The 25526-nt window shown below is 34.6% G+C and overlaps 1 pseudogene; it reads right to left on the minus strand.

Annotated features, from left to right (window-relative positions):
- LOC129923994 (dynein axonemal heavy chain 6-like) overlaps positions 1-25526 on the minus strand; it is a 100040-nt pseudogene that overhangs the window by 20519 nt on the left and 53995 nt on the right.

A 25526-nucleotide genomic window follows, 5' to 3' on the forward strand; every position in this document is an offset into this window, starting at 1 on the left:
GCCTGGTGCCCCAACGGTCCAACAGACTAAGGGATAGGTAAAGGTAAAAGGTAAAGGTTTCACATGAGCCAGGATGAATTCAGGTTGGAATTATTATCTTCTTTTTGAACTAAATTTGTATAAGAGAAGCTGACTTTAAGTTGAAGCTTCCAATGAAATGTGTGAAGTTTTTCGGGAAAAATAAGACTAAAATTTAACAGATAGATCTACGTTCATTCTAAATGTAAACAATATATTACTTACATGGTTATTTAAAAAAGCATTGTATACATTCTCCAATTCCTCACTCATCACTACGAAACCTTTGATGGCTTTTTTTCAGTTGTTCTAATGATGTCTAAAGGAGTAAAAATAAATTTAAAAAAACTTAACCAAATTATCTCTTAAAATGAAGCTCTGACTTACTATCATTTCACCATTATCACGAGAATTCCAAGTTATTGCTGGGTATTTTCTATTCTGGTATCCATTGAATAACAGTTTTTTTGCTGTTGTTGTTGAGCTTTGTAAGTGCTGTTCTGACGTTTTTAATACAAGAGGAATCAGAGTTTTGCAAGCTTTGGAGGGTTGTTTTCGCATCAGTTAGAAAGACAATCTGACTGTGTGGGGAACTTGGATAATTTGCTAGCATGGCAGCAGCTAGTGCTAGTGCTTCCCTTTCTGCTCTGTGACTGTCAGAGAGCTCTCCAGTTGCAATGGATTTTTCTAGTTTTCCTCCATCTGGTCATTCCATGAGTATTCCAGCTCCTCCATTTGCGGTGGCTTTATGGTGAGCCGTCCGTGTAAACTCTGATCCACTGATTGCTAGGATAATTGGTTTGTAGAAAACAGTTCACTATTTCCTGTTGGTCTGTAGTCAGATTTTCTTTTTATGTTTTCAATATGGTCCCTTATAGTAGGAAGAGGGCTTTCGTCCCAGGGTGGAGATTCATTATAGTGTATCAAGGATTCCAGAGTAATTTTTTCAAGTTGTTGAATGCATTGAAATCCTAGAAAATTGAAAGGCGCTACCAACTTGCTTTTACAAGAAATGGCCAGTTAAGAATTTTTTATTTCACTACATGAGATATTGAGGGCGCGGTGGCTGAGTGGTTAAGTGCTTGGCTTTGTGATTTTTAGGATGCCCCTGAGTCCACAAAATTCTAATTTTAATTTAATTCAAATTGTAATTCTAATCCAAATTCTGACTTTAGTTGGGGAAAGAAAAGGCGGTAGGTCATTGTGCTGGCCACATGATACCCTGCTTGTTAACCTTGGCCAGCAAAATAGATGACCTTGACATCATATGCCATAAATATTGCAAAGTTGAAAGGGGAACTTATTCTGTGTCAATATCATATCATAAGCAATCTTCATGTAATTCGCCTCGTGAACTATTCGTTAAATAAATCTAGACTTCAGATTTCGTTTACATTAAACCTTTTATAATATCAGTAAGGTCTTTGTATACAATAATATAAAACATACTCATTAATTATTCTATATTTAAATCTTATTAACATGTACCTTGATTATTATAAGCAGTTTATTGAATCTTTCAGTTTCTTGCATCAACACTATGGTTAAAGAGTTTATGCGACCTTTGGCGTCAGGCTAGTGAATAAAGAAACAATATTATGCAATCAATTTGTCAATTACTACTAAGCGTTTCTAATATTATTGAAAAAACAACAACATGGTTTTTGATATTTTTAAAAATATTGTATGCACTATTATGTTGTTTTTCTTTAAATAAGAAGCTTTTAATAATGTAGTAGTTTTCACATTCAGCCAGATGTAAGACTGACTTATAACAATTTTGTTTCACTCAAATGTCATAAGATGTAAATAATAAAACAATGACTTAAAATTTTTCAATGTTTAATACAGTCATATCCTAAGAGCTAAATTGTATACAGTTAAGTCATTTGGCTTTTACATGGCTGTATCATTAGAGTCATAGTATTTATGTTTTTTAAAGCAGTTAAAATAACTGAAAACAAGCTGGGAAATCAACTGGTATATCATAATCTTATTGTTAATCTATATACTTTGTTTGTGTATTTAAAGTCATGGATATTTTTTTTCCTGCTTTTTCAAGAACACTATTTTTGTAAACTATCACAAAGCTTATAGATATATATTAAAAAATTAATCTTGCTTAATACAAAATAATGGCCATGCTACAGGTTTCTTTTTTTTTTACAGGTTTTTCTACGATTTGCTTAACAGAGCTATGATTCTACTGGTTAGCTTGTCTATTAAAACTTGTACATTTTAACAATTGTCCTTATATATGTTTTACTTATTTCGGATGTTCCTTCAGAGTTGAAGATAATTACTGCCTAGTCCAAACCTCCCGCTGGATGACGGGGGATGGGAGCGGGCAGGGTTTGAACCCAGGACCATCGATAAGTCCGAACGACAGTCCAGCGTGCAAACCGCATGACCAGGCAGCCATATAGGGCAGATAACACATGCAACACATATTTCTACAAATGTAAATAAGGTCTTAGTTTCTTTTTTCTTTTTTTTTTTTGAGTAATGATGCTTCTTTTTTTTTGTCTAGTCATTGTCAATATTCCAGTATACCAGAGACTCATATCCACAAGTTGTACAGAAGTGCTACATCAAAACAATCTCACTCGTACAACAGCAATCTAGAAACTAAGCAAAGTTCAGAACTATGACAATAAATGTTAGACTTGGAACTTATATTAAGAACAAAGAGAGAAATCGATTATGTTAGGTATTATTGCATGCTAAGAGAGCAATCTACTGTTAGGTATTATTGCATGCTAAGAGAGCAATCTACTGTTAGGTATTATTGCATGCTAAGAGAGCAATCTACTGTTAGGTATTATTGCATGCTAAGAGAGCAATCTACTGTTAGGTATTATTGCATGCTAAGAAAGCAATCTACTGTTAGGTATTATTGCATGCTAAGAGAGCAATCTACTGTTAGGTATTATTGCATGCTAAGAGAGCAATCTACTGTTAGGTATTATTGCATGCTAAGAGAGCAATCTACTGTTAGGTATTATTGCATGCTAAGAGAGCAATCTACTGTTAGGTATTATTGCATGCCAAGAGAGCAATCTATTATGTTAGGTATTATTGCATGCTAAGAGAGCAATCTATTATGTTAGGTATTATTGCATGCTAAGAGAGCAATCTACTGTTAGGTATTATTGCATGCTAAGAGAGCAATCTACTGTTAGGTATTATTGCATGCCAAGAGAGCAATCTATTATGTTAGGTATTATTGCATGCTAAGAGAGCAATCTACTGTTAGGTATTATTGCATGCCAAGAGAGCAATCTATTATGTTAGGTATTATTGCATGCTAAGAGAGCAATCTATTATGTTAGGTATTATTGCATGCTAAGAGAGCAATCTACTGTTAGGTATTATTGCATGCCAAGAGAGCAATCTATTATGTTAGGTATTATTGCATGCTAAGAGAGCAATCTATTATGTTAGGTATTATTGCATGCTAAGAGAGCAATCTACTGTTAGGTATTATTGCATGCTAAGAGAGCAATCTACTGTTAGGTATTATTGCATGCTAAGAGAGCAATCTACTGTCAGGTATTATTGCATGCTAAGAGAGCAATCTACTGTCAGGTATTATTGCATGCCAAGAGAGCAATCTATTATGTTAGGTAATGCATGATAAAAACTAAGAACTACTACTATATAAAGCTAGACACTAAAGCATCACAAGAACTCAAAGACTATCATGTAATACTAGGAACTATGGAATGATAGGATCACTAACAATATTAGAAACAGAAAGGCCTACTAAGAATTAAAAGGATGGCCCAATAAATGGGAATATGGAAATCCATTGCTGGTGGCCCATACTTCAATAGGGGTGATGGACTGTAAGTAAAGTAAGTACTAAGAATTAAAAGGATGGCCCAGGATAAAGGAATATGGAAATCCATTGCTGGTGGCCCATACTTCAATAGGGGTGATGGACTAAGTAAAGTACTAAGATTTAAAAACTACCATTTTTACTTGGAACTAATAATATTGGTACGTACTGTAAACATATTGGGATTCGTTCTTTCAATATCCAGTTTGTCAATCAATCGATCCAGGACAGCCTCAGCAAGTTCATAAGTAATATCATCATTAGACATCCCACCATCAGCTGCTACGATTCTCGGTTGAACATCAAGTATTGTAGCTAGATAAAAATTTGTTTTACTCCTTTAGTTCTGCATGAACAAAAATTTTTGTCTTAAATTCCAAACATCTCACCCTTTTTTTGTTGATTTATTTGAATAAGAAGAATCAATTGATTTATTAGTGATGCTAACAAACAGTAGGCTCAAGGTAATAGGTGAACAAAACAGATATATAAAGCAAGAGTTTCGAACTGGTTTGAACGTTCTTCTTGAACATTATCAAATGTGGTTCTCCTGAGATCAACAAAAAGCAAGTTCTAAACGACCCACAATCTGTATCTTTTTAGAGAGAAAAGTGGCAAAGGAGTCTGTCCATAGAGTATAAGACTCACTGATGGCTACAATGTTGTAAGCCATAATAAAGCAGTGTAAAAAAGATTATATGACAATGTATTATATGACAATGAATTATATTCTTAACTAAAGTATTTCACAACAAAACCAGTGTAAGTGTATATAGCAGTCAATTGCGACTGTTTTTGTTTCTATACAAGCATTAGCAAAACAAACACAGACTTACCAAGTAAAGCATTGGTTTCATTCAACTGAAAGGCTATGTTTGCATTCTCATGGAGCCCAAAGATTTCTGGCTCATCTATAAGTGGTAGAGATTCTATGTAAGCCTTGACAGTAGCCAATGTCTTGACAAGAGGTGGATAGTAAATACCTTCAAAAATAGATTAAATTAAAAAAATTACCTTCCATGGCCCATTGTATATAATACAAAACAACATAACTTTTTTTTTCAAAGACATTATTTCTTAAGAGGCTGATGACTTTTGGTAAGCAATTACTTTGCTATTAATTACTAATGAATAATACATTTTAAACAAAAGAACAATTCCCTCTCCCCCATACTTGAAATAAATCAAGGTTACTTAGACTTAGACTTAGGTCCTCCCGAGCCGTTCGGCGCATTGGGCGGCAAGCTGTCTCCATAATGATCTGTCACTGGCAATGTCTGGAGCCTCCTCCCATCTGGTGTCCACTGTTCTGAGGTCCTCCATGAAGGTGTGTCGCCAGGTAATACGAGGACGTCCCTGTTTGCGCTTTCCTCGTTTTGGCTTCCAGGTTATCGCAACTCTTGGTGTGCGTAATTCATTTTGACGTAAAACATGTCCCGCAAACCTCATGCGACGCTCAGTCACAACCTCACTAAGTGTTCGACTCCCAGTTCGGCATAGGATTTCCTTGTTTGAGATCCGGTCTGTGTAACTGACTCCCAAAATCCGTCTCAGCCATCTCTGTTGAGCCACATTTAGTCTTTTCTCAATTTTGACAGATGACTTCCACGTCTCACATGCATATGTAGCAGTTGGAATGACAATTGTGTTGAGAAGGTGTATTTTTGTCTCGAGTCCAATGGCTTGGCTAGTCCAAATAGGCTGCAGCCTTTGGAAAATGCTCCCTGCCTTTCCTATTCGACATGCTACATCATGGTAAGCATCTCCATCATTTGTTATGATGCTGCCAAGGTACGTGAACTTGTCCAGCTCTTCAAGCTTTGACTCGCCAAGTCTGATGGGGACACCCTTTGCCTTATATCCCACTCGCATAATTTTAGTCTTATCCAAGTTTATGCGGAGGCCAATTTTGGGTGCCTCTCTGTCTAGGCTCTCCGTCATTTCTTGAATGCATTTATTTGTAGCCCCGAGTAGTGCAACATCATCAGCAAAGTCCAAGTCCATCAATCGGAGTTGTTCATGCCATGGAATACCAAAGGCAGTCTGGTTCATTGCTCTCCTCATTATGTAGTCGATGGCTAGGAGGAAAAGGAAGGGAGATAAGATGCACCCCTGTCTCACACCTGTCTCGATTGTAAAAAACTCTGTTGTTCCCTCTTCTGTTTTAATGCAGCAACTAGACTGACTGTAAAGGCGTCGTAGGATCTGGACGAATTTTTCTGGGATACCGTATTCTCTAACTATTTTCCATAGTGATTCTCGGTGGACACTATCAAACGCTTTTTTGAAGTCCACAAAACTGATCATTAGCCGTTGTTGGTACTCAAGACTTTGTTCTATGATATTTCGTAAAACGAAAATCTGCTCTGTACATGATCTGCCTCTTCGGAAGCCTGCTTGTTCTTCTCTGAGCCTTTCATCTACAGACTGTTGAAGCCGTCTCAACAAAACAGTGCTGAAAACTTTGCCTGGGACAGAGAGGAGAGTAATGCCCCTCCAGTTGTTGCAATCTGCCAAGTTGCCCTTTTTTGGAAGCTTTACAATCACTCCCTTTTGCCAGTCTTCTGGGACTTTTGAAGTTCGCCAACAGAGATTTAAGAGATCAGTCATTCTGTTAACAATGCACTGTCCCCCATATTTTAGCATTTCTGCTGATATCATGTCTAGTCCTGGTGCTTTGTTATTCTTTAGCACTGCTATGGCCATGGTAACCTCCTCAGCAGTTATTGGGTCTGTCTTGACCTTGAGATCATTGTCTGGAGAGGGGTCCTTGAATATGTAAGTTAGGTCTGGCGACAGTTGGTTAAGGGTCTCTTTAAAGTGCTCTACCCATCTTGCATCCTGTTCTTCTTTGGTTAACAAAGTTTTGCCTTGCTTGTCTTTTATTGGTGCCCCATGTCCACTCTTTGCTCCAGTGAGATCTCGGACAATACGATGGAGGGTTTTTGTGTCATTTCTGCTTGCAGCTGCTTGTGCCTCTTGTCCCTTCTGCTCAATCCAGTCCTGTTTATCTTGCCGACAGCTTCTCTTTACTTTCAGATCTGCTTCCCTATAGGCTTCTTCTGCTAGGCTGCGATCCTGTGTTTCATTTTTCTGATCTCGTCTACGTTTGGCCTCTTTCCTCTCATCTATCAATTTCCATGTTCTGTCTTGTATCCACCGTTCCTTGTATGAGCCTCGCCTCCTTCCGATAACTTCTTCCGCGCACCCAATAGTGGTATCTTTGAAGTTGGCCCACTCTTCTTCAAGGGTCAATATATCTGCAAGAGCCTCAAAGCGGTTCGTTAGTTTCAATTGGAACTGTGCTGCAGTATTGCCGTCTTTAAGCTTCTCTACATTAAATGGGCGGGGTCGTGTGGTTTGTTTTGGTTGGCGCTTCAATCGGAGCTTACATTTGCCACTGACAAGGTAGTGGTCTAAGCCGATATCAGCTACTATTGCTACAGAAACGGCAAACTCGACACATAATGAAAACTATACATGCGGCCAGGGCGGCTAAACCCTGATGACGGTGTTGGATCAAAGCCAACTGGAAGTCCAATACCTGATACATGGCAAGCCTTTCAACGCAAGGAAACCGACTCTTATAGGCACGTGGAATGTAAGAACCCTGAATCAATGCGGTAAACTGGCCCAACTTTTAAGAGAGTTTGACTCTTACCGGCTGGACATCCTTGGGATCTGCGAGATGCGGTGGACATCAAGTGGACAAATAATCAATGATGGCAAGACAATAATATATTCAGGACATGACAAGGAGCACATTGGTGGTGTAGGAATCATCATGTCTAAAATAGCAGCTTCAGCGCTAATTGCTTGGAAGCCGGTCAGTGACCGCATCATTACAGCTCGACTCCAAACAAAGCAAATTAAAGTCACTACCATCCAAGCTTATGCTCCTACAGAGGATGCAGAAGATACCATCAAAGATCATTTCTATAATCAACTACAAACCACTCTTGATGAAACACCTACTCACGACCTAATTCTACTGATGGGAGACTTTAACGCCAAAATCAATCCCAACCGAACTGGCTTTGAATATGTAATGGGACCATATGGCTCTGCAGAAAACATCAGTGATAATGGCGAGCGCTTGATTTCTCTCTGCGCATCCAACAGCCTTTCAATTGGAAACACATATTTTAAGCACAAACAAATACACAAAAAAACATGGCGATCACCAAATGGAGAAACCTTCAACGAGATAGATTACATTTGCATCTCCAAACGATGGAGGTCATCTCTGTTAGACGTGCGGACCCGCAGAGGAGCTGATATCGGCTCAGACCACTACCTTGTCAGTGGCAAATGTAAGCTCCGATTGAAGCGCCAACCAAATCAAGGTTAAGGGCATGTATAAATCTAGTCAGAATATATAAAATTCTAGTTCGGTGATACAGATGCAGACATGGCAATATTAAAAAAAAGGGTAGCCTAGACTAGAATACTGGATCTAGATATTAATACAAGTAATAAAAGTTTCAAAGATGTAAAATGTTCTTGAAAAAGTTTATTGAACTCTTTGATGAAATACATTCAGGAATACTTGCTTATGTATGTGTATTTAATATACAGATTATCTAGACCTCCAGACCAAATTTAATTGTAAGAAATTTATATTTTGAAAAATTATAATGATCAAACCAGAGTTTTCAAGTGCGGCCAATTAGCTAGTTATTCTTTTCTCCAAGTTATACTTAAACTGTTAAATTTCTAAGAAAATTGTTAGAGCAGTTTTCAAGATCTGTATTCATCCAAGTTTTTTTTTTTTTTTTAACCCTTTGCCAGCTGATAAGAGGAATAGTAAAATAAACAATGTATCACGAGCTAAAAAGTTCCTCACCCTGACAGACTAAAACAGTCTTAATCAAATCTACTTTCACTATGTTAAATCTTTGCTCAAGTTGCATAGGATTCTGAAGTCAGATTAGAATGGATTTAATCTAATTTGTTATATCAATTTTGATTAGGCTCATACTTCAATTCTGTAACTGGTTATAATTTATGTATGTTTTTTGTTTGCATATTTTGAAAAGGAATTTTGCTTTGATCACTCCATGCAACTATTTTAAAGTGCATGTTACACCCCTCTCTATGACATGCATCTTAATAGCAATACAAACTTTTTGATCAGTTGTCAACACTTCTAAACCCTGCAGCTTCTCTACAATCAATAGAGATCTAAATAATGTTGATGTGCCATAAGCTATTGACTATACCAGCATTTTAATCTTTTACAAATTATTAGTAGAACATTATAAAAAACTTACTGATGAGAAATCAATTTTGAATATTTGTATTTTACATCAAAATATGTTGATCAGTGTTAAGGACAATGTGTGTATGTGTGTGTGTACTGAATGAAGTAATACTTGTATGAAGACGAAGATGCTACTTTCAAAGGTTAGATTACAGATATGGTGTATAAAAAGAAAAAAAGGAAACAGATCCTCAATTTATTTTAGTCCTAGTTTGAAACCTGCTAATAAACATCAACATCTGCCGCAAATAAATGAATAGGACTTCCTTTAGAATGTACTTTATATTGAACATACAATTACCTGATTCCGAGTATTTATATTTTGGTTTTAAGGTTTCAGGTCTGAAAAAAAACTTTAAAATTGTCCTTAGACATCTTTGATCTTGGGCATCTGTGACTCGACCACCATAGGTAATCTGTGGTAATAAAAGAAGTTTTAAATCATTCAACTAATTGTGTATTATACTGTACAAAAAAATAATCATTCATAAATGTTAACCTAAAATTTGAAAATTAACGAATATAGATTAATGTATGAAGTCTTTTATGGATGTATGTAGTTTGAAAATTGTGGTGGTATTTTATTTTAAAATGTTAAAATGCACAATTGCATTTTAAGAAATGCGATAATAATTCAATGTGAGCCATCTGTGGTCTGATGACAAAATGATACTTTTCTCTCTTGACTCAATTTAGCCCACTTCTGTTACTCCTTTAATCCAGCTTGGTCTCAAAGCCTGATATTGCATGTCTAGCTGCTGAGCAAAATCCATATATAATATATGATATAATGTGCACTGTTTTGTCATTTTCGCTCCACATGAAGTGGGCATACATGTCTGGTCAATTCCAATTACAAAATTATTAATTAAGTTGTCTCAGACTATTACAATAATTTCCTTTAAAATTTTTCTTTTTAATTACACGTTTATAACAAAGTCATGAAAAGTCAAGAGATAAATATTTTTGGCTTAGTGTTTTAGAAAGAAACTAAAATATTTATATCTCATGCGCAAATGACAATACACACAATACTCTACCTCTCCTGTTATATAGATCAGTGTCTCCCAAGGGATGTAACCATCTTTACAAAACATTTCCATGTTGAGCAATGCACACTCTCTATCACTATCACTAAAAGCGTACTAAAATAAAAATAGATACGACTTATTTATAAGAAAAACTGTATACATACATTTTTTTTTCTAAAAAGATAATATTTTGAAATGAATTACTTTAGGAAAGTGAAGAAATGATCATCCAGAGAGGACTAGTGACATTCAGAAACCCTATATAAAGAAAGAGAGAGAGTTGCAGAGTCAAGACAGTCTAGCACAGTGGAGTCCAGTACAAGATCAGAACAGTACAACAGTTATTCAATTAGAAATTTTGTGTTGCCAATAGTACACTATTTGGCATGTAATACATCAGACTCAATAAAGTACACTATTTGGCATGTAATACATCAGACTCAATAAAGTACACTATTTGGCATGTAATACATCAGACTCAATAAAGTACACTATTTGGCATGTAATACATCAGACTCAATAAAGTACACTATTTGGCATGTAATACATCAGACTCAATAAAGTACACTATTTGGCATGTAATACATCAGACTCAATAAAGTACACTATTTGGCATGTAATACATCAGACTCAATAAAGTACACTATTTGGCATGTAATACATCAGACTCAATAAAGTACACTATTTGGCATGTAATACATTAGACTCAATAAAGTACACTATTTGGCATGTAATACATCAGACTTAATAAAGTACACTATTTGGCATGTAATACATCAGACTTAATAAAGTACACTATTTGGCATGTAATACATCAGACTCAATAAAGTACACTATTTGGCATGTAATACATCAGACTCAATAAAGTACACTATTTGGCATGTAATACATCAGACTTAATAAAGTACACTATTTGGCATGTAATACATTAGACTCAATAAAGTATGACCCTATTTAGAATCTGAGTTGCCACATTCTCGCAATTGGTGGTAGCTGTTTTGATTTCAATCAAGAAACAAAGGAGAGAGACACAACAATATCATTATTGTTAACTGTGTTAGGTTCATTATGATTTATTAGTTGTTTAATTAACAGGTCCATATTGCTGCATGTTTTGATGCTGAACATTTTCTTTTTTAAAAAATAAAAGAAATATTTATACTTTATATGTGTGTTTGTTATATTTTTGTGTGTGTTGAGCATTTTTTTTTTTTATATTCATGAGCCACCAATTTTAGAACTTGCATTGGCAGGATGGTCTGTACTGAACAAAAACACATTTTTCTTCCCTAATTGCATTTTCTATTTTAAATTGGACAAATCTAGTCTACCATATATCACAGTAGCTACTCCCATAATACAGCCTCTCATTACTTTCAAACATTGATTATCTCTTTATCTCTTTCTCTTTTTTTTTTTTCTACACAGCACAGGGAATACATTTTTCTAATACATAACTTCCTTTGCCAGTTGATTAATGTCTGCCAGGAATCTTTTATCCAAATAAGATTTAATAACAATATTATATAAGTAATCATCCAGCTTCAATTAATTCTGACTCTATACTGGTATAGTCTTTCACAATTGTTATAAGGAAAGGTCAAAAAATGTATTTTCAAAAGGTTGTTAGACAATTATAAATGTTTAACAAAATGTTGTCCTAGTAACCTAGAGAAAAGATTTATTTTTGAATATCCAGCACTAAATGAAATTTAATAATCTTAACACAGTCAGATGCCCCATGCCTAATTAGCATTAAGTAAGGCCAACTCTCGTCAAATTATTATTTTATATCAGCTTCATGTCATAATTAATTTAATGTGACAAGCCTTAATAAACAAGTTGATTCTTTTGGAATAAAAACAAACATTAAGTTCTTATAATAACAATAGAAACACTGAAAAAACAACAACATAATTCCTAAGCTTTTTCTTTATAGCCTCACTGTTTTTTTTTTCCAGCTATTTTTTAACATAAATAACTTTTGATTTTTTAGAGAACTTCATGACACATGTTGCTGAGATTGCTTTTCTATTCCTTTTCATTGTTCAGATTGTAAGGTTTTCTTTGCTGGAGGTGGTAATGGCAATAAGCACTATACTACTACTGGAATGACATGGGAGCAAATGAAGAAAGCTGCTCAGAACCGAGTTTGGTGGAGAGGTGTGGTTGTGGCCCTATGCTCCCCTGGGAGTGCACAGGATTAAGTCAAATAAGTCGTCAACTACAGCATTCATTTTCGTGACTGAAGGATTATATATATATATATATTACTATGAATAAAGAGAGGACAAAAGCAATTAAGAAAACTACATGACAAATGTAGAGAGTATAGATTCCCTATTCATCATGAACTGCCAGGTTTCTTTTATCCACTTAGTTTGCAATCTTAGGTACCCTACCCTGATTAAGTGTTGCCTGAGAAAGTATTTTGAGCACTGGTGCTAGCTCGTGGCTTAGTTCTTTAAATGAAGCTAATGAGTTTTCTCTGCCTCAAGTCTTCTCTTCTGACCCACACATAAGTTAGCTCTGCAAAGATCTCTATCTGCAGCTGGGCAGATTAGACCAGATCTGACCATATTTGACAACAGAGTCAACAAAAAAAGTTAGCTGTGATATTCATACTCTCCTGCTTTGACTACTGCAATCCTCATGATAGCAGGTAGGTATACAGGACAACACCATCATTCAGCTAGAGCAGGGGTTCTCAACCTGTGGGTCGCGACCCCCTTGGGGGTCGATTGACAATTTGCCAGGGGTCGCCTAAGACCATCGAAAATATAGATTGTTTTTTTTCTATTCTTCTATTGCTGTTAGGGGGGTCCCGTCAGAGTGGGGGATTCTAAAAGGGGTCGCCGACCTTAAAAGGTTGAGAACCGCTGAGCTAGAGCAAATTCAGGACAATGCTGCACAAATGGTCCTATGAAAAACAAGAAGTGATTCTGCTACTGCTCTCTTGTGTACACTCCATTGGCTTCCTAAGAATGCAAGAATCGACTACAAAACTAAGAACGCCCTTTTACTTGAGTGAACTGATCACTCCATATGTCCCTCAGAGAGCCCTGCAGTCCATGGACTCAATGTGACATGTTTCTCACTCAAAAGTTACAGTTTGTGGGCCTTTTCAGTGCTTGTCTAAAGGTTTCGAACTCACTCCCCATTGATCTCAGACAAACAGCTTGCTTCACTACTACATTCCAAGAAGAACATTAAGACCTATCTGTTCAAAACTTTTTTTTAGATTAATGGGTCATTTTAACACTTGAGTTTATGTCTGTTATGTAATAGCTTTAATAATACCTATTAAAAAATAAAAAATTGAATGGGTCCTTACACTAATAGATAATATTCCACTTCTAGTCTTAACATTACTCTTACTGTAATATTATGGTTCTACAATCTAACTGTAATATTCCAGTTCTACAGTCTTAACATGACTCTTACTGTAATATTCCAGCCTAATGGTCCAAATTTTTTCCTCTCAAGAATAACAGCATGAAAAAAACAAATGCCAAAAATGATCTTCCTCCAGTCCATTCCCAGAACTGTTATAAAAAATGTTTAATTTATATAGAAACAATAAGACAAGTTAAGTCAGTCATTATTATTACTAATCTTTAAAATATCTTTTTTTTGTCATTTTTAAATTAAAAAATCAATCAACCTACACTATAATAACAAATATAACAAATATGGAAAATCTCCAGACCTTTGTTAACAGATGCCTACGCCGCATATTAGGAACTAGGTGGCCAGAAAAGATAACTACTATCGATTTGTGGGCGAGAACTAGACAAAAGCCCATAGCCCAAGACATCACAAAAAGAAAATGGAGCTGGATAGGACACCCCATGCGAAAACCAGCTACCAATGTTGCAAGGCAGGCACTGGAACCCACAAGGAAAGAGGAAAGTGGGCAGACCCAAGCAAACCTGGAAGAGGTCAGTCATCAGTGAAGCTGAGGGTACTGGAATGACATGGCAGCAGATGAAGAAAGCTGCTCAGAACCGAGTTCGGTGGAGAGGTGTGGCCCTATGCTCCACGGGAGTGCACAGGATTAAACCAACAATATAATAATCCATACACAATACATAGTGTAAATAACATTATTACTATTAACACAGAGGACTACATTATCATCTCTCAATACTATCATAGTGTTGGAATTTATTGTTAATTATTAAAAATTTTTCTAACAAAAAACAAAAAAGTCTTACGGTGGTCTTCAAAAAATGAAGTTGACATATCTATGAATGCCCTTCTTAGATTGGCTCTAATGCCCTTAGGTGGCTCATTAGTGACTTTGACACTATTCTGAAGAACACTGACAGGGAAATGTTTGGCAGGCATTGAAGACAGATAGAGTCTAAAGTTGCTGTGTAAAAGTGAACTGGTCTCCTGGATATTTTTAATAATGTCTTCCATGGCATTCATCCATGAAGCAGCTAAATGGCAATTCTAAAAAGAATTTTATCAGTTAAATTTAAACTAAATGTTTTGGTTTAAATAACTTTTTAACACAAAAAATGTTAAGTCTTTTAAAAATAATACAATCAAATTTTTAATTAATATATTTATAAATCTGGGAAAAAAAAAATCTATGTTTATTCAAAAATAATAAACATTGATTTCTGTTTAGTCAATGGCTAGGAGAGATTATAATATAACAGTTACCTATATACTTTTTGAAAATGACAATTGGAAAGGTCTAAGAAAAAAAAAATGCTAGCTTCTGTTCCTTACCTGTAAAAAAACCCAGTCACCAAATTTGGTTGCATTCTTGATCATTGTATCTGCCACTGGACCTTGACCTTGGCCAAGTGAAATTGATTTCACACTATAAGTGAATAGTTAAAATAAGGAATCAAACCTACAAATTACTTTCTAAATGTGAATAGGAGTTAATAAAAAAAAACAACCACCATGTAATTAAGCAATAATTAATTATACATAAATAAAATTTAGGAAATGTCATGTCTTTTGTTAACTCTAATAAGAACATAATAATTAAATTTCCCTCAGCCAGCTTGCTCCAAATTAAAAGTTATACAAAGAATTTATTAAATATATAATTATACTGTATAAAGATAAAACACATAAAAAATTTATAGGTTTCAAATAATTAGCACTTCTAGCCTTCTGATGGTATTTTATCGTATCATCAGGGGATAACATACCAAAGAACTTTCAAAATACAATGGCTCAAATATAACTAGGACTATCTGCCAGAAAATATGGGATTAAAAAAAATATTGCCACAAGAATAGATCCAAATTTTTTAAAATTCCAATGCTCAAGAAAGAAAACTTGAGACAATAAAAAAGCCCAAAACTATAGAACGATAAAGTCTAATGGTTAACCAAGCAAAATAATGCTAAAAATAATTTCAACAGACTCAAAAGTTGAGGAGGTCCTTTGCAAAGTTAGCATTCTTGAACATATACTTAACATTAGACTGTTAAACAAAAAAATGCCTTTAACACCAAAATAAATTGTACACGACTTCACAGATTTCAAAAAACTTTTGACTGGTTTTGGCATCATGATATGTGGCAAGTGATGAGGGAGTTCAGCTTGGATAAAAACATTATCAATATTATCAAAGCCCTATTCCAAAAGGCAAATAGCTCAATACTTCTGAACAACCAAGTTTGAGAAAGTTTTAGGACATCCATAGGAGTGTGGTAAGGATGCATTCTCTCTCCAGCTCTTATTAATTAACATATTTCTGAAGCATATTATGATGGAAACTCTAGAAGGATTTACTCCTACTTGACCATATAGGCAGCCTTTGTTCATCTTGGGTTTGAAGACGATATAGACCTCATTGGGGAAATTTCAGACCAGAAACAAGATATTACTTCAAAACTGTATACTAGAGCAGTCTGCATGGAAATCAGTGCTGATAAATTCAAAATACTAGTTTGTGCTGGAGATATAATGAGATGTTGCGGATGTTGGGGTACAGTCGAACGAACTAACATTAGAAGAAGTTGACTCATTTAAATACCTATGGTCAAACATTGGAAGAGATGGACTTCAAATCAATAAGAAATAAAAACCCTTTTAAGCTTGGCATTTGCTGTCATGAGCAATCTAGAGAATCTGGAAAAGTAACAGCTTCCAACAAAATTAAAACTGCATTCTTCCCTAGTGGTCTCTGAACCCCCACATGGTTGTGTAAGTTGGATACTGAACACAGAAAGAAAAAATTCAAATAAATGCTACAGAAAAATGCTGGGTTTTTACTCTTACAAGTCAACACTCTGGATGACAAAAAAAGGAGGAACTTCTCAAGTCTATAATGTGAAAAGACAAAGCTGAGCTGTTTCAGTCATATGGGTAAATTTGAGGAGATTACAGAAACTCTTGGAAAATGAGGAAGCAGGGGGAACACTGTAATAAGAAATTCTCAGTCTAACTAGAGTTAGAGCCTTGACTTTGTGAATGAGATGATGTAGATCTACTTGTATTAAAAGCTAGTGTTGCAAAGAAATCTAGTTCCCTATGTTGTTTCGTTTAAAACTTAATTTTCAAGAAGTAACTAACTGATATGAAAGGGCAGCAGACTGACACCAGACAAAAAAGATGTCACAAAAATGGCAGCAGTTTCTCCATGTAAGCTTTATGTTTCTCTTTTCCATAACAATCATATTTAAATTCCCATAGAATTTAGCTTAAGTTAAAGAAGACATTTATGGTAGAAAACTAATTTAATGAATATATTTATTGAAAAAATGTCTGTGTTTACTTTTCATGAACTCCCATATCTTTAGCAAAACGTAGAAATGATGTCATTGGATCTGATCCTGGAGAAAGAACGAAGACCAGTGGAGTAGTCTTAGACATACTTTGATAGAGTTCTGGCAATGTGACAGGAGGACTTTCAACAAATTGTTTCCCTAAACATTCAGAAACAAACTCTGTCACTGCAAATGTTGTCTAGGATAAAAACAGAATTGACATAATATAAAAGTTAACAATAAATCCAAAAAGGATATAATTAATTTTTATTCACATAAAACCCAAGAAAAATATCTTTGTTGAAAAAAATTTACACACAGTGCTTTATAGTTAGAAGATTATTTTGATCCTAACTGCTACTTTTTTTTATCATTTTCAATGGATCAACAATCTCAATAGCCCCAAGATATCTATTAGCATTGAAGGATAACCCTGGCATCAATTTAGATTAATCTAGATATAGATCTATTCAATTAGTCTTTCTACCTCAACATTAAGTTAATTCATGTTACAGAGAATATCAACTCCTTCTAAACATTTGAACATTGTGAGTGTAAGCATTGTTTTTAATTCATCATATTGTAAAAAGCCAGAATGAGCCTTTAACTCGGAAGAAGTTTGGTTAGCAGGCCATAGATCTAGATTATCCATTTTGATTATATCAGCAAAAAAGGGCAGCAAAGATTACGACTACTAAGAAAACTGTCCTCGTTTAATGTTAGCGAAAAGGCCTTGGCTATGTTTTATCACGCTCACATCTGCAATATTTTAAGTTTCAATATCACTGCCTGGTATGGCAATCTGAGCATTAAAAATAAAAATAAACTTAATAGAATCCTAAATGCTGCTGGCAAAATCATTGGCAAAAAACAAACCCCATTTGGGCAGTTGTTTGAAACAAACATCTATAAAAAAGCTAACAAGATCCTCGAAATAAAGAATCACCCTTTGTGTCAGGATTTTGTGATTTTACCATCACAAAAGAGATACAAGACACCGATAGCAAAGACAAACAGACACAAACACTCTTTTGTTCCCCTGGCAATCAAATCATTAAATAAGAACAATCTGGTATAAACTTTGTCACATGTAAATTATGAGTGCGTCTGGTGTGAATGTACACTTTGGTTTCTTATAGTTATAATGTTTTTTGTTTGGTGTAATGCACAAATTGTAAGACAAATTTCCTTACGGATAATAAAGATTATTATTATTATTATTATTATTATTATTATTTGACTGCCCTTTATCCAGGGATCTAAGATGTGATGTGATTTTACAGAGAACCTGTGCCGCAGAACATAGATCTAATATTTAAACTATGACCATGGTAAGAAAACTTAAGGCTATGGCGCAAGATCCTTTGATCCCCTTTGCCAGTTTCACAGTTAGAATAGTAGGTCTATGTACTGGTTTGTAAGACGTGAGTGTGATGCTCTTTCTTGGGCACACAACAAAACTTTTAATTGAAAACTCACCCTTTCCTCACGGAAAACTTTAACAAACATTAATTTTTGAAAAGCTGTCAGGCGATCATTCCAATTTCCATTAACTCTATCTGGAAGAGGCAGATCACCATCGTTATATTCAGGGGGATCCAAGACAGCGTAGAGAAAGTGCTCCAGAGGAGGATTTGCTCGAACCTAAAGTTTTTGATATAAAAAAAAATCATGCTTTCTCAGTTATAATCTATACAATTTTAAAACGCAAAAACTTTCACAAGCTTCTTGCATTCATAACATTGTAAAACCTAGACCTAGAGGCCCAAGTCAAGCTGAATATAATATACATCCTTGTTAATAAAATGAGCCTTTTTAAAATTCTGTAACAGTTATTGTAAAGAAAAACACTTTTTTTCTCTTGCCTCCTGTTAGGAACATAATAGTACAATAGAGTCGAAATACACTGAATGACTACACAACACACATATCTAATATTTGCTGAACACATTCTTATGGAGAGTTACAAGCACACGTTAACATAACAACGACAACTGATACAGTAAATCATTTTCATAACATTCACCCCATACCCCCTTCGGTTCAAATTGTGCCTAGGATTTACAAGGAAAGAACTAAACTAATCATACACCAAAATAATTGTTATCTTGTTCATTTTCTTTATTTCCAACAGTTATTGTATAAACTTTATGTCCATTGCTTAGATAGATTGATAAATCACTATGTAAAATGGGAATACCCACTAGAAAAAGTGAAATAAAAAACTTTATTTTTGTCACAAGGCACTATTGTTTTGATATTGTCACAAGCACTACAATTTTTGTGTGCAAGATGCCAAGTCACTTAATTGTTCCTAGTTGGAGGCTCAAATTTACACTCTTGAATTTAAAGGTTTATGTCTGCATCTTCTGCCTGTTGTTCCTCATGTCTGTATCTTCAAGGTGTTTTTCTTATGTCTGCATTTTCTGCTAATTGCTTCTTGTCTTAATCTTCATGCTTGTTTCTTTTGTCTGCAAGTTTGCTGGTTGTTTCTTAAGTCTGAATTTTTGTGGGCGTCTCCTAAATCTGCATCTTCTGCTTTTTTTTTTTTTTTATGTTTGCACTTTTGTGGTTGTTTTTTCATCAGGTAACTGGCTTAATCAATAAAATGCATTTCGACCTCATGAATATTATCATCATAAGGTTCAACAAAAGCTGTTGCATTTTTGGTGCAAAGATAGCAACTATCTGCTCTTAATTTATGATCTTCATTTGGTCCATGTGTTCAGCTTTTTAAGATAGCAATAGAGCTTCGTGAGTGAGTTTGTAGTCAGGAAATCCTGATATGAAGCCAAGAACTGACCAACCCAATAAATGTGACTGGACTCGCCATCTGAGTCTAATTCAGTAACACGTGAACTAAAATACAGAGAGCTGTACACAGTATACATTAATGATTTCAACGACAGATTTTTATTATAGATTCATCCAAATGTGTTCAGACTAATGTGAATTCTTCAGGGCCATAAGAAATATAGTGCTTATTTTGATTGTTGATTGCTTTATGTGTATTGGCTCACCAGGCTATATACTATTTCAGAAAATGTGTTTGGCTAGCATTACAGAGTAAACAGAAGGGGTAGCAAGAGACTCTTGGGCACAGGATTAAAACAATGAATCTAGAATGACAAAACTAAATTTAGTCATCCTGTATGGAGGCCCCATCAGTTTCTTTATCAAATGGCAATATACTGCAGACAATTTAAAAATTATAATCACAGAATTAATGGGAAATAAAATAATGTAATAATTAAAAACATTAAAACACATTTTTTTTTTTAAGAGATTGGTAATGAGCCTGGGCTCACGGAACCCATTTGTGCCATGGTTACTATGCCACAAACTGTAAAATATTTTGTAAAATTTAAAACCACAATAAAACAATTTAATATAAGACAAGTGATTAAGGCATATTTCTCATTCCAAATGCTAGGACAAATTCTAAAAAGTGCTATTTATTTCCTACGCCTGAAATGGGTTGCCTAAATCAGCCAGAAAAACAATGCCTTTGCAGAGTTAAGTCTCTCATTATTATGTACAAATAGATTAAAGAGACAGATTTCAAAGAATGAAATGATCTTTTTTGAAGATATGTCCTAATTATTAAGATATGTAGCCTTCAGTTTGATTGAGACTGATTGTTTTAATATTTTTTTATATGGGTAATGCATTTTGTTATCATTATCATTACCTCAGGGCCTTCATCCAGTCTTATCCATACAGGTGATTTATCCAAATCATAATGGATGTAACGGAAGTCTTCAAATGTGTCACTCATCTCGCAGGCCATTTTCCAAACATTTAATGGAAGCCACGTTGTGTTTTCTGGTTTGGGGACATTTTGCTGTAGAAAATGTAATGGCTTTTAATTACAATAAAAGAAAAAAAGTTATTATTTTGATAGAAGTTGTGTGTTCTATAATTGTTTAACCTTCCTCTTTCAATGAGATTCTAAATAATCCATAAATATGTCAAGTTGTCAGTGGTGACAAAGTGTGTTGATTCTCAATGGTTATATAAATTTAAACTCTCAAATCTAATTGATTTGAATAAGCTACAATCTTTAAGATTTATAATCCTCCCTTTGTAACTTCTCTTCTGCATAAAGAGGCTAATCATCGATACACAGCCGAGGTCAAAGAAAATCACTACTCCATACAAGTGTACTATTATTTAAAACTTTTTATTCCTAATGTATATAATAAAATGATAACATATTTATATATCTCTAGGATCTCTAGAAAGTCATTTCATTTCTGTGAAGGCATTTCCTAAAATAAATGAAGTTGAAATAAGAGAAGAAGAGAAATAATAATCAAAATGTCTAGTACCTTCTCTATACCTCCAATAGGTCCACAGAGAAAAAAATTCCACTCCAAGGGAGTTATTTCCCCTTCAGTTTTCATAATCTCTGAGCAAAGCAAAAATGAAAATACAAGCTTGTGTTTTTCAAAGAGACCTCTGAAAGAAAATCAAAGCAACCACTAGAGGAATATCTCATTTCACATGTCACATTAATCTGTAAGTAAGATCAAAGTTAATTTAGTTAATGAATTCTTTAAGATTTACAATATAATTAATAGGTACTTGACATTAGCTAAGAAAAGGCTAGCTTCATAACACCCTTGTTAACCATCAGTAATAGAAACAGATGACCTTTGCATCATCTGCATCTGAAGGATGTGAAAGGGGACCAAGCATACTACAAAATAAAGCATGACCCACAAAACCATATACTAGAGGCACTATGAGATACATTTGATTATTTTATGGCCTCCTTCAGTCATGAAACAACTATTGGTCTCATGTAATTGAGATGAATACATAGGCTATGATTGGAACCATGTCACACATGCAGCAGTACCAGCTGATCTATCCAAATAAAGGTTAATGCCAATAAAGTTAAGGAGTAAATTTTATCGGCATCCCAGACTCTGCCAGGGTGTAGCACTGTAAGCTACCCAAGGGTCACTGGCTCTTGATTTTTCTTCAGGGTTGACTGCTGAAAACTTTCCCCATGTTTGGATCTAGCTGCAATGAGTAGAGATTTGAATTAAGAGTTTTCCTTCTCCTAGGTGGGTAGCCAGCAAGCTAAGGAGCCCCTTCCTGCCTGAAGATTACTTGTGAAAGCACCAGTGCTCTTCTTTACAGAGAACAGTTCAAGCCGGATCCAATATCTGAGTTGGACTCTAGTTGTCGGAGGCTAGTTGAGACGCATGCCTTTGGAAGCATTTTTATAGGCAGTGGAGTGCTTTTTTTGCATTACACCAATTCCAGTAATGTCAATATTACTGAAACCATGAGACACAATGCAGGTAACAATACAAGAATTACCTAGAAACATTCTTGTAAATACATACTGTAGTCTCTTCTAAGCAAATGTCCAGTCTTGTTTGAAGGTCATCGGACTTCTCACTGGTTGAGATTGTATTGTTAAATAGCTGAATAAAATTTTAAAATAATAAAATGGTTAAGATGTTTCTGACTAAATCCTAAGCATTTGAAACATTGGAAAAATAAAGGCTAAAATTCAAATTAAACTCAGACATGATTGCCTAACTTTGGACTGGACCAATTTTCCTTTCAGACAATCAGACGATGGGGGAGGGAGAGTTTTTTTTATTTTATTAGTAATGTGGGTGTAGGGGAGAAAACTACTCTATTCTAGCATCATTTCATTTTTCAAATTTGTTTCAGATTTTCTAAAAAATACACCAAACTAATTTCTACACCATACTCATACAGATGGCTCCTTGGTCCTTTTGACTACTGCCTAATCCTGTTTTCGAACCCTACCAATTTATTACAGAAGCACAGATGACAAAAATGTTGACACCTTGTAATTCATTCTTTTAATCACAAAGAAACAATATGGATTTTACAGAAGAATCCCATCTAGCCTTGTCAAGAACCATAGCTGCAGTGCTAAAATTTGTTGCAGGTTGGCGTCATTATCATCTTATATACCGTCATTGTCATCTAATATACCATCTAGCAAAGCATTCATGGATAATAAAGATTATTATTATAATCGGTTTACAGGGGTAATGTTTAAAGTGGTTCTGCCCATCAGCAACACAATACACAAAGAAGCTAAACATTTCAAAATGAATTTTCTAAATTAGTTAATAATGACACTGTATTTCAAACTTTAACTGTAAATAATGGATATTTTGGATAAGACATATACTGATTGTCAAAGAATATGAGAAAAAAAGACATGTGCTTATACATGAGTAAATTATCTGTTTTTATTGTTATGACTATCTATCTGGCTGCCTGGAAACACTGGACTCAGATTGTCGGGTACTTTATCAACTCTAATAAACTATGTCAAATACTGTACAGTTGGAAGTTTGAAAGACTGCACAAGCACTTCACTGTAGAGAACCTTACAAAAAGGTACTGCTCTACTTAATTGAATCATACTAGACTATCTGTTTTGTCCAGAACTGAACTGAACCTGGACTCTACCAGACTATCTTGACTCTGCCACCTCTTCTCTTTATAAAGGTCCCCTGAAGGCTTACTAGGAAATGACAGAATGTCCCCAGACCTTCTTTAGACAAATCACATGACCACACCACAACCTATTTTCAAGTAGAGTGTTCCTGAAGGGCCGTCCCTCGTCCCTGTTCACTGCTAGCAGTCAGCTGGCTTATGTCACCTGTGTGAGCTTGTCATATGCACATCTAACCTTTACCCACATCAATAAGTTCATTTATAACAATATCCTTTTTAAATACTTGCAAAATGTATATGAAGTAAATATGGGTAAAGTTAAAAAATTTATATTTATACATGGGCCCACTGCAATTTGAAAGAGATCAACTTTGGGTACTAAGATCAATACTTATTGGTTTAAGAATGTAAAGTACACATACTAATGTGATGATTTTATGGCTTATCTATTCCTTTACCTGTTTAAAATACTACTTCCCCCATGTCAGACACCACAAAGTACATAACAGAACCCCTCTCAGCAACACAGCGATATTTCTCCCGGGCTACACTGATCTTTTCTTCTGTTGTCTCGGATTCAGCAAGTCTTTGTTTGATAACTGCTGAGGTGACCTGTCAAGAAACCATTCAATATTTTTCTTTAAGCTGACCAGAATTAAAAACTAGTTAATACATGTCTGCTATACATTTTACATCTGAACTTATTTCAACAAGTGTATCTACACTGTTACTTGATGTTTTACTTTAAATTGGCAACTAAAAACCATTTTTTTCCCAATAGCTGTAAAATTTATTGGTAGACACCCTCATGATATAATTTTCTGGTAATATTGTCAGACCCATTTTAATCTTATTAGAATTTTGTTTAACCTTATGCACATTGTTTTTTCTTGAACCAAGTCTAACAAAACATAATGGTATTTTTTCTATTTGATTTCTAGTCTTCTACATCTTTGTTTTCTAAATCACATTATAATTATATGATCATTATTATATATTAAACTCTGCCTCTGGAATTATAAAAAAAAATATTTTAGTGCTGTGTTACTTCTGCCGAGAGATATAAGGAATGAGAGATCCTCAAGATGTGCTTGGGACATTTGAATGATGCTTTGATGGTTATAAACACCCACATTACCAATGGAAACAAGTGAAACTCACACACGTGAAACTCACATCTGTGAAACTCACACACTTCAAGGCCTATGTGATACTTGCCTTAGAATCATTCAATGTATTGATAAGTTCTTCATTGTCCAATATATTTCCTTCCGATTCAAAAAGTAACTTTAGAATTTTATCTTCAATAGATTTCAGCTGGTTCTTATCAGCATTGATTCTCATGATGAGTTCATTTCTTTGTTCTTCCAAGTCTGGTCTCTCTAAACTGACAACATCACTACAACCAAAAGAAAAAAAAACAAACCTTTTCATGTCTGACCTTTTAAATGTAACTAGTTGAAATTTTTACTGCTCCTAGTTGAAAATTAGTCTATTTAAAAACAGATTGTATTCCAAAAAAAATTATATTTATATTTTCATAATCAAAACAATAAAACAACATTTACATAAATGTAGGTTTTATAGTAGTAATAAAAATTGTAATGTATTTAGTTTAACCAATCTTATTTTTTTTTTTAAATCTTTTTAACAATTCGACTGGTTAATTTAGTTTTGAAAGAATGCTTTGGATGTTAAGCCAGAGCTAAAATAAAATGTATGTAACAAGAAAAAAAAATAGATGCGAAAGACATTTTCAACCTAAGAAGTTGATCTTCAAGGCCTTTCTTGGTGACTGTGAAATTGATAACTGTTACTTTGATGCAGACTTCTGGCAAGTAATGTGGATTAGAAAGTTTAGTGGTCATATAGAAATGAAAGTTTCGATCATAGTCTATATCGCTATCCCCCAAGCGAATCAGCACACGCCCACCCTGAAAAAAGACAATGAAAAAAAAAGATTAAAAAGTAATTTTTATTTAATCAGAATGTTGGCCTAAAACTCTATACATAGGGTATCACTTTGAAAATTTAGTTTCTATCCTTCCAATTCCTTTTAAGCTCATTCATGACAAATTCAATTATAATTTCACTCATGTCGATTTTATTTATAATAATCTCATTCATTACTAGTTGATTCAAATGAACACCATGTAAGGATCTTATAT

This window comes from Biomphalaria glabrata, chromosome 18 (assembly GCF_947242115.1).
Source record: "Biomphalaria glabrata chromosome 18, xgBioGlab47.1, whole genome shotgun sequence".
NCBI lineage: Eukaryota > Metazoa > Mollusca > Gastropoda > Planorbidae > Biomphalaria > Biomphalaria glabrata.